The sequence below is a fragment of the Tauraco erythrolophus genome, chromosome Z, assembly GCF_009769465.1.
Source record: "Tauraco erythrolophus isolate bTauEry1 chromosome Z, bTauEry1.pri, whole genome shotgun sequence".
Taxonomy (NCBI): Eukaryota; Metazoa; Chordata; class Aves; order Musophagiformes; family Musophagidae; genus Tauraco; species Tauraco erythrolophus.
The window spans coordinates 3,608,563-3,623,922 of record NC_141496.1 but is presented as its reverse complement, the minus strand read 5'-3'; the positions used below and the strand labels follow the sequence as shown (position 1 = coordinate 3,623,922).

The 15,360-nt window shown below is 48.6% G+C and overlaps 1 protein-coding gene across 1 annotated transcript in view; it reads right to left on the bottom strand.

The window, feature by feature from the left end:
* The window catches only part of ZBTB7C (zinc finger and BTB domain containing 7C), a 138,134-nt gene that overhangs the window by 76,722 nt on the left and 46,052 nt on the right, over window positions 1–15,360 (bottom strand). The window contains exon 3 of the mRNA XM_086629793.1: window positions 13,477–13,575. The gene's annotated coding sequence lies outside the window, so the exon portion shown is untranslated. The remainder of the gene's footprint in view (window positions 1–13,476; window positions 13,576–15,360) is intronic.

Here is a 15,360-nt window from a genome sequence, read left to right as displayed (position 1 = left end):
TCCCTGAAGAAAATCCCACCCGGCAAACGTATTTAGAAAAGGCACATCTATCATGCACTGCCACAGGCTGATGTTTCATTGCTTAGCAGAGTGTTTGTGACGATTATAGCCAGTTTTAATGGCAACCCTTTTTTGTGTGTGGAGAACAGGTGCTTTGGCTTGTAGGATCTTGATGGTACCAGTGTGGGTAGATGGTGGCAGCACCCATGGTAGCTGCCAGGGCAGCACACAGGCACAGTGGTGGCACAGAGCTCTCCTTGCTGGACGAAGGCTTGCCAGGGACTGTTGCTTCCAGCCAAAAATGCCCTGAGACAGCTCATCCCTTTCAACCCGGGGAGAAATGAGTGCCTGGATCGTGCTCAGGAAGAGGAGTGGCCTGGCTGTGTCTTTGGGCTGACATCCTTTCCCACCTCCAGCCTTCAATTTTCCCCTTCCTGTGTGAAAATGGAAACAATGATGTCGGCCGTGGTTGGGAAGGGCTTTGAAAACTACAGATGAGAAGTGGTAGATAAGATGGTGCTGCATTATTCTAGTAACGGAGGGAGAGGGAAAGCTGGTAAGGGGGGACAAACCCCGTGTAATAAATAATAGTCCACAAATTACATAAATTCAATGCATTAAAAAAACAATCCTCCGAGAAGCAGCTGCTTTGTTCTTTGCTGTTGATAGCATCAATGTAAGGGGGGAAATTACCACCTTGTGTTCTGCAACACATCACACCGACTTTCCTTTACAAACTCTCATGTCCCCTGATTGCAAAGTCAATTTAAAATTTACCATAAAACACAGAATCTCATAAACTTTACAACCCCAATCACACTCACTCAGTGCTTTCGCCCAGATCAAACGCATAGGCACCTGCTTCGCTTCCTGATACGGATACATGACAACACAGAGAGCAGATGGGAGAGCGGATCAGGGCATCACAGCGGAGATCCGGCCAGTCCGGTGGAAGAGAAAAGAAGTCAGCTTGGAAAACAAGCTGGCAAACGGGACTGTTGGAGGTACCCTTAGATCCCCAGGAGACAGATCATCCCATGTACCAGAAGGAAAAAGGGGGGTCAGAACCATAATTTATGATGAGGGTGGTGAAACATTGCAACAGGTTACCTGGAGAGGTGATAAGATGCCCCATCCCTGGAACATTCCAGGTCAGGTTGGGCGTGGCTCTGAGCAACGTAGCTAAAGACATCCCTGCTCATTCCATGGGGGTTGGACTAGATGATCTTTAAAGGTCCCTCCCAACCCAAACCATTCAGTGATTCTATGATTCTATAACCAAATACAATGTGACCTTGAGTGCAGTCGGGGAGATGCAGTTCTGGTGCCCTTGAGATGGGACCACCATCCTGTGATGCTGAGCCAAACTCCCTCCTTACACTGGAACATGTTTAAAATTCAGCTGGTTTTCGAGCCCTTTTACAGGCTCTGGTGCAAAACCCTAAGTCATTTCCCTGAGCCTGGGTTTCCTCCAGAAATTTAAGCTCATGTAGATCCTGCAGTGAAGATGGCATGAGTTTTTAACAAAGTGAAGGGGCATGCACTACGCCCGTGTTAAGAGTCAATCGTTCGCTCTTGCGGGCATGGGTTCCACTCATGCGTTGATGAGGGAAAATTAATTAGGCTCCTAGTTTTGCTTCCTATGGAAAACTAACTCCTTTCGCTTCTGATTGAAGTGTTGTCACCGTGACAGAAAGCCCGTCTCTCTGAAGGGGTGCAAAGGATTTCGGTTGAAGCAGCAGAAAAAGTTGCATATTTCAAGACACGCTTCCCCAGCATCCATAAAACACTTCTCCCTGAGTGCCTGCGGTATTCACACACCTCATAAGCTCCAGCTTAAAATTCTCCCCGGATTCACCCTCAGCTCAAAATTGCAGGATATATTCAGGGACGGGTGTCACTTCTGCAATCAGCCGCTTGCAACTGCGACTGACTTAAATTGCAATGAGATGGATGGTTTGAAGAAGCAGCAAGGGTTAAACTCAGAACAAGGGAGAGGACGGGCAGGACTGGGGGATGAAGCAGCTGATCAAAGGGTAGCTCCGAAGTTATTTTAAAAATAAACCAGAAAGTAGAACTTCCAGGCAGTTGCTGCTGTAATTACAATGCAGACAAGGCAGCCGTGGTGCTGTTAAGGTTACTGGATTTTCCTAGCAGCTGTGTTTAATTTACTTAAAACATGCAAAGCCATCAGGTCAGATCCCATTAGCAGAATCACTCCCGAGCACTGAGTGAGCCCGGCCAGCCCAGCGCTGCAGAAATGATGAGGGCAAAACACAACTGCAAAATGCCCCTGAAGAAGTGAGAGAGATTCATGCGATGGCCAACATCAACGTGTGTTGCCTTCCTCCTCGGCCGCAGCAGACACAGGGTGGCCGGTCCCTCCCGCTCATCAAAGGACCTGTTCCTGTTCCCCGCCGCCAGAAGCCATCTGCTGATGAGGTCTCCTAAGGCCAGGGAGGGAAAAGCAACACTAAGATATCCAGAGCCAGAAATCAGTGCAAATATCTCTCCTTGCTGTAATGGAGAAGGTACCTGAGAAATTTGGGATCAAGCATTTAGGAAAGTCCTTTGAACATGCTTTTCTGTGACCCAAATTTTCTGTGTGTCCTCCAACTTGCTTATGAGCACGTATGATGTCCCAGCTGCATCGTTTTGCTCTCCGAGCATCCCCTTGACTTTCATATTGGCTTAGAGAGGAGATCCACTCATCCCAAACTGTGTGAGATGGGAGCTTGGTGGGTTTGTGTGGTCAGGCTTCCACCTCCGGAGCCATTCCAAACTAGACGACCTAAAAGTTAAACTCCTTGTCAGGAAAAAAACTTCTAGATACCTTCTTCTGTTTGGGTTATTTTTTTCCATTCAACACTCTTTCCACCGAAGGGGACATCAAGGTTTCCTCCACTATTCATGGCTCCTACCAGCTCAATTCTGTTTCTAATATAGGCAGCCTGAGATTCTTCATTGTTAGAACAAAACGTGCTAGATCATGTTTTGGTCCCTGCACACCACTGTAAGCGCTTCTGCAGCCACCTACAACCACTGTAGAGTCAACCACAGACTGAAGCTCAAACGCGTCCTGTTCTACCAAGCCCTACCCAGCAGCATGATGCTTGCAGCCTCAACCAGCACTGACACCAAAAGGAAGAGAGCTGAAGACAAGGACAGAGCAGAATGTGCCACAGGCTCCCTTCTGCATGTGTCCCAGATGCAAAGTCATTCTTACAAAACACAGTCCAGTAACATAGAATATCATAAATAATACAAAATAATGTGAAGTAATGGGTTTGCTCATGGGAACTCTGAAAACGTCTGACCAAATTGCATTACCCTCGTTGACGAGGACGGGCACTTCTTGCCACCAGAAGCCCTCCTGAGATCAGCAGCTCCCGGCACCATGTGCAAAGGACCCAACCCGGCCCTGGAGTCACTGGAAGAGCTTAAGATCGCTCTTCCAACTCAAATTCACCCTTCACGGTTTAGAAAAGTGTGAGACTTATTTTCATAACAAATGACAAGGCAGGGATACAGATTTCTGAGAGATCCCTCCCCTCCTCTTCCCTTTGAAAGAAATCTATTTATTCTGAGTGAATCGGCTCTTCTGCAGATAAATGGTGTTTGTCGTCAGTTTAGCTCGGCGAGATATGCATTCTTTTGCATGCCCGTAATGAATTTTCACAGCTAGAGCCCTAATCCAGTCTAGTCATGGAGGGTTTATCAGGACCTCTTATTTTATTTCTACCGGTAAATGGGAATTGCTTCGCTTATCGCTACCTAGAAGCACCTGAGTGATTTTTGCTTCGTATTTCCTATCCCACTGGAATTCAGGATGTGGTGTTATCTGATACTATACAATTGTCAGTCATGTTAGTTGCCTTTTTATTTTAATTTGTTGGATTTATTGCTGCTTTTTTTTTAAAAAAAAAAAAAAAAAAGATTTATTACTTTTAGATTTGGGTCCCTCCTTGCTCCCTGCTGTCCTCCTGCTCACATTTCTTAGGGTGATCCCCAGGAAGGCAGGATCAAGGCTTGTCTTGCCTTCATCTGCCTGACGCCTTCCCTTGGGAGAGGACTCAAACATTGGGCTTGCCTCCATCCATCCCACCTTCTTCCACTGTGGAACTGAAAAAATACACAATAACAAGCAGAGCTCATTCCTAACTTTGGGTTTAAAAGCAAAACCCAGGAGAACAGGAGTTTGCTGATGCGACCACTACAGCTGCTGCAAACCAGGGAGCAGGTACATAGCTCTGAGCTCCGGAAAAGTGAACCCGCTATTGCTGGAAAGGTACAAGAAGACCTATAAATCCTGCAGATAACACCGTGATGGATCAGTAGTGGCAAGACATTAACCTTCACTCTTGAGGAGACACCCAAATGATAACACCTGTAGCCATGCCACTCCAGAGTTATCTGTCTTGTCACTCACGAAGATAAATCTATCTGACCTAAACCATCATCCTACGCCCCTCTGGCTTCCTTGCTCAAAATCCCCCTAGATACCGGCAGGGATCAGGAAAATCACACGTAATAATCAATTGAGTGTGCGTAACAAGGCTCACATGGAAAACATTTCCTTCCAGTATGTTAAAATAATTCCTCAGAGCAGGGAAAAAAACGCGGTAGGCTTAAAGGCCAGCCTGCCAGGAAAGCACTGCATGTCAACGACAACTGTGGAAGGACAGAAAACAGCTACCAAAACCTCGAGGAGCTGTCACGCACAGGAAAATGTAAGTTAATTAAAGACACTTACATCTGGGACAGGGGAGCGGGATGTAGGGAGGGAGAATGAAGTGGTATTAAAAGCCCAAATAGATGGTGAATCCCAGACGGGAGGCAAGGAAACCCATTCTGCTAAATCCAGAGGAGCCCCTCGCCCCAGAGCCGTGCTGGAGGGGGCAGGGAGAGCCCCCTCCTCCCCAGGGCTATGCCTTGCCACCAGGCACCATATCTTCCCGCAGCCCCCACGGGGATGCCCAGGCTCAGCAGGTCTGCCCCTCCACTGGAAAACACCAGCAAGGCTCCACCAACACTCTCCTAGACCAAGCAGTGCTAGCTTGGGATTATAAATCCATTTCTTGCCTTCCTAACGTCTTCCCTCCTGTCCCTACCACACCATCCAGCTGAAATGAGAACCATGGGCAAAGCATCCCTCTGGCTAAGAGTGTGAGGATGTAAATCCACCTCAAACACGTTACCGGGACCAACATCTCCCCCACCTTCAGCCCCGGTCCTCCTCCAAGCATGGTCTCCCCTGAGCCTCCAGAGTTGACTGGCCTCCTACTGCGTTCAAAAGACGCGCAGAGGTTCCTCACACCAGCCACTGCTGATATAAAAGCACAACGACAAAGATCTGGATAGGGTCTGTGCAAACAGCACACCCCATGTGATATACGGCTTTGAATTTAGATGCCTTGAAGCTCAACAAGACAAGAAGCTTGAAAGTTGCTTTGAGCTGTTTCAACGCATAACCCTGCTACTTTGCTTTGACCTTATGGCTCCACCACATGAGACTGTACTTTTCTTGCACTCAGCTCCTGAAGAAACTTAAGATGTTGGGTCTTTATATATTCCTTTGGGCATCATTAATTCAGAAGCAGTACCTAAATACCCACACAAGGTTGGGTCATCATGGAGAACTTGCCTCTGCTACCGCTGCCACTCAACCAGCCATCTGAGACACCCTTGCTCGGACAGCAGCACCGGCCAACCTCGGGGCGAGGCGGATGGGATGGGAAACAGCAAAGTCATCTGCACGCCATCAAATCCCCGCTGCGGGATGACGGCGTGCGAGACCGCTGCCTTCAAGGAGAAGTCTTGCCGTGACATCAGCCCAACCCGGTTGGAGTGCAGGCAGTATGGAAACGCAGATGGAGGAGTGAGGAGAATCCAGGTTTCCAACACATCTCACTCTGCTTCCCATCTTCCTTTCTCTGCTGGGATGGAGGCGACAAGGCAAACCCAACGCCAACCCAGTGGTCCTCCAGAGAAGGCAGGAGGCCACCATAATCTGGTTATCTTGGCTAGCAGGGAACTGGTGCAGCGAAGGACCCAGGGGACACAGGAGAAGGTCTGAGATCTCCTTCCTCACCCCGCAGCTTGTTTTTCTAACCCCAAACCAGGCTTTGCTGCAGATCTTTTTTATTCCAAGCCCGGGTACTATTAATTCATCACAAGTCCCCATGGCACTGCAGAGAACGTCACATCCCGGGCTCTCCAAATATAGCCTGGGACAGCATCCCCCTCCCTGCCTGCAGCACCAGGCAGGCAGCCAAGCCCCCCCACCCATGCCCCCAACCCTTTCCCTCCCAAGGGCGACTTCCTTAACGCAGCCCAGCTGCCTGCCCCCACCCGCCAAGGGCTGACAGATTTGTGCAGTCCCCTTAGGGTGGGGTAGGTATATTTATTTCCTCTTTTCAAAAAAAAATAAGAAAAAAGAAAAAAAAGAAAAAAAAAAAAAGAGAGGGAAAAAAAAATATACAATTAACCTTTTCTTCTCCTTGCAATGGGCAAGAAACACCCCTGACACTGGAATGGTTTCGGGACTCAGAGACCTGCTTGCCCAGCTGCGCCAGTGCTATTCTAGATCAGCCAAAATTAAAGAGCTGATGTCGCGCGCGGGCCTTCGCCAAACTGTCACGGAGACCACAAGATTAGAGGACCAGCTAGTGACCTGGGAGGTCAAGGTCTATTCCCAGCTGTGCTGAGGGATTCTCGTGTGAGTCACAAGATGTTTCTCCACCTCCGTTTCCCCAAAGATAAAAGAAGGGCAGAGAAACTGAGCCCATCAGGGTGCAGATCTATGTGTGAAGGACCTGAAGGTCCATAGGACGAGGCAAACCCACAGGACCAGACACCGATATTGCTGCGCTCTAGGGAGGATGAAGTAGCTCAGTCACTTGTGTTTTGGAGGCTAGAGCATGGAGAGGCTTTCCCAGTCCTTCAGGCCAAGCTGCCTGACCCTCTAAGCGATGCCAAGATGAGCAGAACTGCAGGTACACCTGCGCTTTCAAGAAGGTTTCAAGAAGGAAAGAATAATCTCATTTTACAGACTGTTATGGGTGCCTCAAGCCACTATGTCCCTTCAAAAACAACTCCTGTTTATTCCACATTTTCCCAGCATGCCCAGCCCAGAGATGCTGCTAGATAGACACGCAGTGGGCACATCTCAACTATGGACACAGAAGCATCAGGACAACAGAGGAATCTCAGCCAGGTCTTCATAGAATCATAAAATCATCAAATGGTTTGGGTTGGATGGGACCTTTAAAGGTCATCTAGTCCAACCCTCCTGCAGTGAGCAGGGACATCTTCAACTAGATCAGGCTGTTCACAGCCCTGTCTAACCTGACCTTCAGTGTTTCCAGGGATGGGGCATTCACCACCTCTCTGGGAGACCTATGCCAGTGTTCAGAAAGAATAATCCCATCTCCCCATCTCATAGTCTGTCCTGGGTGCCTCAAGCCACTCCGTCATTCCAAAACAACTCCTGTTTATCTCACCTTTCCCCAGCATGCTCAGCCCACAGGGCTGATTGACTGCTGCTAGACAGACACGCAGCAGCAACATCTCAGCTACGGACACAAAAGCATCAGGACAACAGAGGAATCACAGCCCAGGCTTGCCTGATCACCTCCAGCACCCATCCAAATGCTAGCTAGAGACCTAACGGCACTGAAACAACAGGAAAATGCAAGAGAACCCCAGCATTCCCACCACCACCCCCTCTCCCACCACAAGCAGGTTCTCCTCCACTGGCCATGCCAGCTATTGTTGGGCACACAAAGACGGCTCCACCACCCCGCTGCTGGCATGCGGCTCACTCCTCTGCAAAGGGCTTTGAAACGCTCTGAATACGAAAGGTGCTCCGTCCATCAGACCCAATTCTGCTCCGTTGGCTCTTACAATACAGCACACTTCTTTTGTCTGCACCTTTTGATGGTGCCCAATTGTTCCCCTCAGTCAGTATTTCGGAGTCATTAGTTGGAATTAGTACTAAGTTCCTGCTGCCAGACTTTTCCAAGGCTCTGTTCTCGGGCTACAAAGAGTCAATGAAGAGTTGTCCTGCTTTCAGGGAGCTGAAGGCATGGTGGGGAGCATTCTGGGGGGGGGATGGCAATCTGCTCCACTCTGCTTTCCCACTGCAGACACAGGGAAACGCACATACAGACAAGATGCTGCGGGTGGTCGCAGAGGAGCTGGTGCTTCCTGGTTGGGAGGGAACCTATAGACCCATTCATTTGGTACCTCTGGTGGGACCAGGTGAAGGGCTTTGCCCAGCCATGTCCATATTTAGGCAGCACATCCCACAAAATTCAGATTTTTCTCCCAGAAATCCCCCACTCCCCATTTCAAGGTACCAGCACTGAAGAAGTCGCCTTTCTCTGGATGACAGGGACCTTTAGTTGGCCACCTCCGTGGTGAAAACACCTGGATGTGCCTGACCTTGTCCTCCAACCTCTGGCTCACGTTATGCCTTTCTAACGATATCAGAACGCTTCTCAGTATAAGATACTTTTTCTCTGAAGGCATTTATACATGGAGCATGCCAGTTCCTCCCTAGACCGTACCCTCTTGGGATGCTCAGTTGGACTTAAGAGGAATTTGGTAGTAGGACATTTTCACTGGACAATCTTAACCCATCTGGACCTGTGTTCCTGCCTCGGCCGGGCACGCTACAGTAGAGCCAAATCACAAGGGAAGGCTTGTTGATACATCAGGGAATATCATGCCCCACAACACCCACCTGGCCTGTTTTGGTGATGTCCAATCTACAGGTATGGGTGTGCATTTGCCCTGGGAAGCCCAGAAGAGAGGGACAGCAGATGTGGCTTTTCTTGTCCTCCACCATCATGAATGGAGTTCAACACCAGAGCAGATGCCCAAGGTCCTGCAGCCCAAGATCCCAGCTCTGCATGGGACCAAGGAGTGTACGAAATGGGGCACACACGAAGTACTTCTCCAGGTATATGCTCCTGATGGCCAGCAAGCAGCCGCCATGCTTCCCCATCTGGTGGCTGTACCTGCAGCACTGCACCAACCACCCTTGGTGGACCTCTCATCCACAAATTTCCTTAACAGGTTTTTGAAGCCGTTTATACTTTTGGTATCCACCACATCCTGTGGCAAGGAGATCCACAGTTTAATTACATGTTTTATAAAAAAGCACGTCTCCTATTTAAGGCCTCTGCCGTGACTTTCATGGTTCCTCTCTAGCTGTGAGACACAACAAATAACTCTTCCCTATCCACCTCCACACCACATAGGGCTTATCTACCTCACTTAGATACCTCCTTGGCTCCTTCTCCTCCAGACTGAGGGGTTTAGTCTGTTCAGCCACTTTTCACATTGAAGCTGTCCCATGTTGCTTCTCCTTGTCCCTCTCTCCGTCCTACTTCCATCACACCAGGACTCCTCGTGTGCCAAATGGGACATGTATTTTTAACTCATCCTTTCTAACCAGGACCCAAAAAACCATCCGCTGCCCAGTGCAGTGGCAGATCCTTGTGTCCCAACCCGCTGCAGCGAGGATGAACTCCCAGCACCTGCACACGGGAAAAAGCAAATCCCCAGCCGTGCCCTGTCCCCAGCACATGAACCAAGACACATCAGGTACATCGCCGTCCCCAAAACACAACACATGCTGCAACAGGCTTAATTGGCATGAGCGTTAATCAAAAGGAGGCCCCTTGGAAAATAATGGTGTAATGGAGCTGAAGACCAGCACTAGAGGGACATCCACCTCTTTGAGCTGACACCAGCAGAGGGTAAAGGTGGGTCCCACTGTGATACATGCTTTCCAGATATAATACAGTCTCCACAACAGATCATAGATCATAGAATGGTTAGGGTTGGAAGAGACTTTCAAGATCATCTAGTTCCAACCCCCCTGCCATGGGCAGGGACACCCTCCACTACACCAGGTTGCTCAAAGCCTCATCCAACCTGGCCTTGAACACTTCCAGGGATGGGGCAGCCACAGCTTCTCTGGGCAACCTGTCCCAGTGCTTCACCACCATCAGAGTGAAGAAGGTCTTCCTTCCATCTAGTCTGAATCTCTCCTCTTTCAGTTTAAAACCATTACCCCTTGTTCTGTCACAACAGGCCTTACTAAAAAGTCTGTCCCCATCTTTCTTCTAAGTTCCATTTAGGTACTGGAAAGTACTGCTAGAAGGTCTCCCCGGAGCCTTCCCTTCTCCAGGTTGAACAACCCGAACTCTCTCAGCCTTTCCTCATAGGAGAGGTGCTCCAGCACCTCGATCATTTTTGTGGCCCTCCTCAGATAGAGGACTCACTCCTGTTCATGCATTAGGAGCTCCAGCAGATACAGGAAGTGATGGAGTTGCATGGGCTATGTCCCATCTAACGTTGCTCCTTGGCCTCAATGAGCCAGCTCAGGGACCACAGCAGCTCCAACTCACACCCACGTTGCCTACAGGTACAGAATCTTCCTCACCTGGACATCCTACCACCATTTCTCGATGCAACATGGGCATTTGGCCACTACAACCCTGAAACAAAACTAGGACCAAACCAACCTTACAGGATGCCCCTGGGGAGTGAGAAAAAGAGCCCAGCACGGAACCCAGCTCCTTTAGCAGCTTGTCATCTTCCATGGCGGATTGTACTTCCATTCCCTATGGATTTCCCTGAAAATGATCTCATAGATCATCCCACCTAACATTACAGAGAGCATTTCCATTGCAGCACAACCAAATGCAGGCAATTCACGCCCCTCACCTTGTATTTTCTTAAGTAACACAGTACAATAAAACAGCCTGCCCAGATTCCAGCCTAATCTAAAAACAACTTTATGGCTTCTAATTTTAGCACTAATCTTCCTTTGCTATGGTTGTGTGATTTCTAATTATTTTATTCCCAAGCCTTGCTTTGACGGATAGTTCTACCTTCTCCAATGCCAAGTGACTTGTAAAGTGCCTTTAAAAAATACGCTGATCGTTTCAGGTTCATTTTCAGTCCCTATGCAAGTAATAGTCTCATATATGGCTTTACCAGAGAAATATTATTATTATTATTAAAATAATAATAATAAAAGCAATACAATTTAAAACGGAGAGCTCTATTTCTTAGGACGATCCCGATCTGATCCCGCAAACACCGTATTTTCTCTTAAAAGTTGTTAAAGAGCACAAATCTGTAATCCAGATACGAATCTCTTAATAATTCAGTGCCTTGGGCTTGGCATCGCTCCCAGAACATTTTGCCTTTATCTATCCTTATTTTCAGGTTACAACACATCGAAGAGCAACCGGCCACGCCGAAACCTCGGGAGGACTTTGCGAGGGATGGTGTGTAGTGGCGGCAAAGACGTGCTTGCCTCGATGCTCCCCAGGAGCGTTGCCTATCTAAATCCTAGGAATTTACAGCAGCAAAGACCAGCCTTCGGCTGAAGATGTGCTGCTGGGGCTCAGGATGAACCTCTAGCCTGGGGTCCTCAACAGGCAGAGGTTTTCCCTCCTACCATGCTCACCTGAAGCAACCTCTTGATCCTCCTAATCGCTGACCTAGATCAAATCTGTTAGATTTGCACAAAAATTTATGGGGGAGAAGATGCCGCTTGCAGAAGGTTTCAGGTCCTAGTAGGACCTGCCACCAGCAGCCAGCACCGGGGTGGGGGATGCAGACACGGGGCTGGTGGATGTTTGGTGGGTTATTTCCTTCCCCAGGATTTACACTGCACTCCGGTCAACTGGAAAACATCCATTTGACCTGTGACATTTTTGTTTCAGTTACTCTCCAGGCTTTGACAGCAGCGGTTTAAAGACAGAGCACATGAGCTTCGGCATCGAGAAAGCACCCCATCTCCACAAAATCAGAGTGGATGGGGGAAGATATCACACTGCAGCCCTGATGGTGAACATATTTCTTCTTTCTCATTCTTCGTTTCCCTCTCTTTCACTTTCTGAGCCTGTTTCACCATCCGTGTCTTCCCCCTCCCCACTGGAAACGTGACCTTAGTTCCCCACCGCTCACTGCAATATTAAAGAGAGAAGGATAAGGGCTGTTGTGGGCTTTTTTTTTTTTTTAATTCCCTGCACAATGCTGCATATAGAGTATTTGAAAGGGAGATTGTCAAAACAGGAAACAACCCAGTCAAAGTCCTCAGGCCTGGGTCCCGAAAATGTCACCACACAGAGTGGCAGGGGATGGAGAATAGCCCTCTGTTCCCGCACCGAGAGAGGATGCTCTGGGAGAGTGGCCAGCGACACACAATCTGCCCTCACACCACCCTGGTCTCCAGAGCTGGGCTTTAACCTCTGCTGAAATCAGTGGGAAGCTGGTTTTTACTAACCTGTTTATTGGGGGGCAAAAAATCCGACGGACGGAGTTAAAAATCATAACACTCTGTTGACTGATACTTTTATCAGCATAGAGAACTTCATCAGGAACACCATCTCACTCAGGAAGTCAACCCTACAGGAAATCCTTCATCCTTAGTATTTCAGAGTAACATCCACAGCATCCTGCTGGCTTCCTTCTTACTCCTCTTAAAACTCACCCCTGAGATCCTCGCTTCTCAAGCTCACGCTCTGAGTTTGAGATGGTTTTACTGGGCTGGAAGTATAAATCTTGGGTCAAATCCCGCCCATGCCCTGCTCCAGGCAAGGCACTGGGCTGATGCTGCATCTCCACGAGGATGCAGAGGAGGGCACTGCTTGGCCCTAGGCTCTTTGATTTCCATCTATCCACCTTGGAGCAAAGATTTAAAGTTTCTCAAAGGCACAACAACGAGGCCAGGTTTGGAGGAGAGAATGCAGCTGCTGTGAACCTGGGTAAATAAGATCTTCACAATTTATTTTTCTGTAGAAAATAGTTGCTAGATTTATTTTTAAAAGCAGGCTCCTGCAGCTGTAGGGTTTGAGCTCTTCTTAAAAGTCTGACCTGAACAAGCATCCCTGCCAACAAATTTTGGTATTTTAAGCCTTTGATTGCTTCTGACGGGAGTGAAATCTCTTTTTTTTTTTTTTTTTTTTTTTTTGTTTCTTTTTACAGCTTTCTGCAATTTAACTTCAGGAGAACTTCCCAAGCAGAAGAGCTGACAACTATTGCCAGAACAGTGATCCAGCAATTCAGGTTGCCCAGAGCGGTGGCAGATGCCCCATGCCTGGCAACATCCCAGGTCAGGTTGGACGGGGCTCTGAGCAACCGGATCTAGTGGAAGATGTCCCTGCTCATGGCAGGGGGATTGGACTAGATGACCTTTAAAGGTCCCTTCCCACCCAAACCATTTTATGATTCCCCCTCTGGAAGCAAAAGAGATACATTATTTTATTTTTGAGGGAACAGCAGTTATTATTGTAGTGTCAAGCCACTGATCTACAGAGTAACAACCTTCAGGGGAAAAAAATCTACAGATTTATGGGATGGACAACTAGGTATGTCATTTCAGACGGTCTGCATAGCCCAGAACATCAAATTTCACCCATCATCCAGGTAGAGAATTAGAATAATTACCTAGGGCCTGATCCTGAAAGGTGCTGAATGCAGTCAAGTGGTCTCTGCTCCCATAGAGTTCAGTATCTCAGGGGCTCTCAGCAGGGTCAGCCTTGGAGCCTGGGCAAAACAAGACAGGTTGGTCTTAGTCCAGTCTTTTGTAAAAAAACCTATACAACCTACAATTTAGAAAAAAAAAAAAAATCCAACCCAGCTTCACGTGCCGGCCCTGAGTGCCTGTATGGGGAGCTGACGCAAGGGTCACACAGAGCGTGGCTGGGTAGACGCTCTCCAACCCACAGGCACTCTCTGCAGATCAGGGATGGATGCTTGCAGCATACGGGAGAGAAGCTACACCGGCCTGGATGCATCCATAGAGCTTTGGTCCACATCCAGGAACATCAAAACGATGTTCCTCAAGAGTAACGCTTTATCCAAGCCATCACACGTGGACACGCAGACTGTCAACACCATCCTGGAGCAAACACACCTTCCTGGCAGAAGACGAACTCCGGGGCTGCCTTGCCAAGTCTAAGGGAAGTGATAAACCTGGAGATAAGATGAGTTTGCCGTGTTTCCAGGGAGGAAGCCTAGGAACACCCCTCCGTGCTCCCTGCCGGCTGGCAGTGACGCGCGGCAGGCCAGCCCCGGGCGGGCACAGCTGTGCCAACAGCAGGGTGAAGGGAGAGAAGAGGATGACGGGGACAGGATGACGGCACTTTTCTCCATATGGCCCTTTGTTTTGGGAGGTCCCCCGAGATGCTCAGCTCAGGGTGGCCAAGTCCTCCTTCTTCTTTCCCTATAAGGGGAATGGATGAGGGGAGGAAAACAATGCTCTCTCCTCACTTGCCTAATGGAAGAACAAAAGCACAGTGATCCCTTCCAAAAACGTCTTTTGAGGAACAGACGATTTAGCCCGAAGGCCCAGTATTTCTGGTTTATTTTATTTTTGGATGAACTCCAGCCTGGCAGCATCTTTCTGTCCTTCTTCCAGGCTCCTGCGGGACCTTCCCAGAGCTGCGCAGACCATGCAAAGCTTTCACAGACCCCAGACCCAGTCGAAAATTTAACATCCAGCACCCTGTAGAGGTGATGAAACCAAAGATGAGGTTCCTCCACCAGACTCCATCACAAGCACGCCGCGGCCATGGGGTGGAAGGGACAAGGGGGCATCACCCGCCTATACTCTGGTCCAGTGGGATGCACACGGGGAAAGGGTCTGCCTCAGTCTCATCCCACTGGAAGCTGGAACCAAAACCCACTAGAACCAAAGCCCACTAAAGCCAAAACCAGCATCAGATCTTTTGTTGCTCAGTGGTGGTGGCTGCTACAAAGCAGAAGGGGATTTCTGCCATCCTGATTGCTCATGGAAAGTCCCCGACTGGCCCACAACAGTGGAAAAAATGGGAAATATAACTTTAATACCAAGTTGGTGGCAGGCTGTCTATTTTTCTCTCCTGTGACTAGTTACCATGGATAGATTTCTGAGGTTGACCATGCAATTGTTCACTGCGCTGCTCCTATTAAACAGAGGATGAACAAGTCATCCCATTCGTACCGTACTTTAATTTCCAGAAATTCTTTGTTCATTTGTTTGCTTAAATTATCTCTCTCATTTAAAGAAACAATGCAGTCTTACAAAGCCAGGGCCCAAATCTCTCGAGTAACCCTGCTGTGGTTCATTACTTCTACACTAGTTAACAAGGCCAGTAATTTCCCTAAGGTTTAATAGAAAACCTTCTTTCCAGAATGCAGAGAGGCAGGACAGTTTAACAAACTCAGTGCTGTATTCCAATTGTGTCGTAGGTGAGGGATATCCTGCGCAAGGCATCCCTCCTCAGGGGTACTGCATAAAAACACATACTCTAAATGGAGCTTTTTTCACCCAAAGGGGTGAAGGTACCC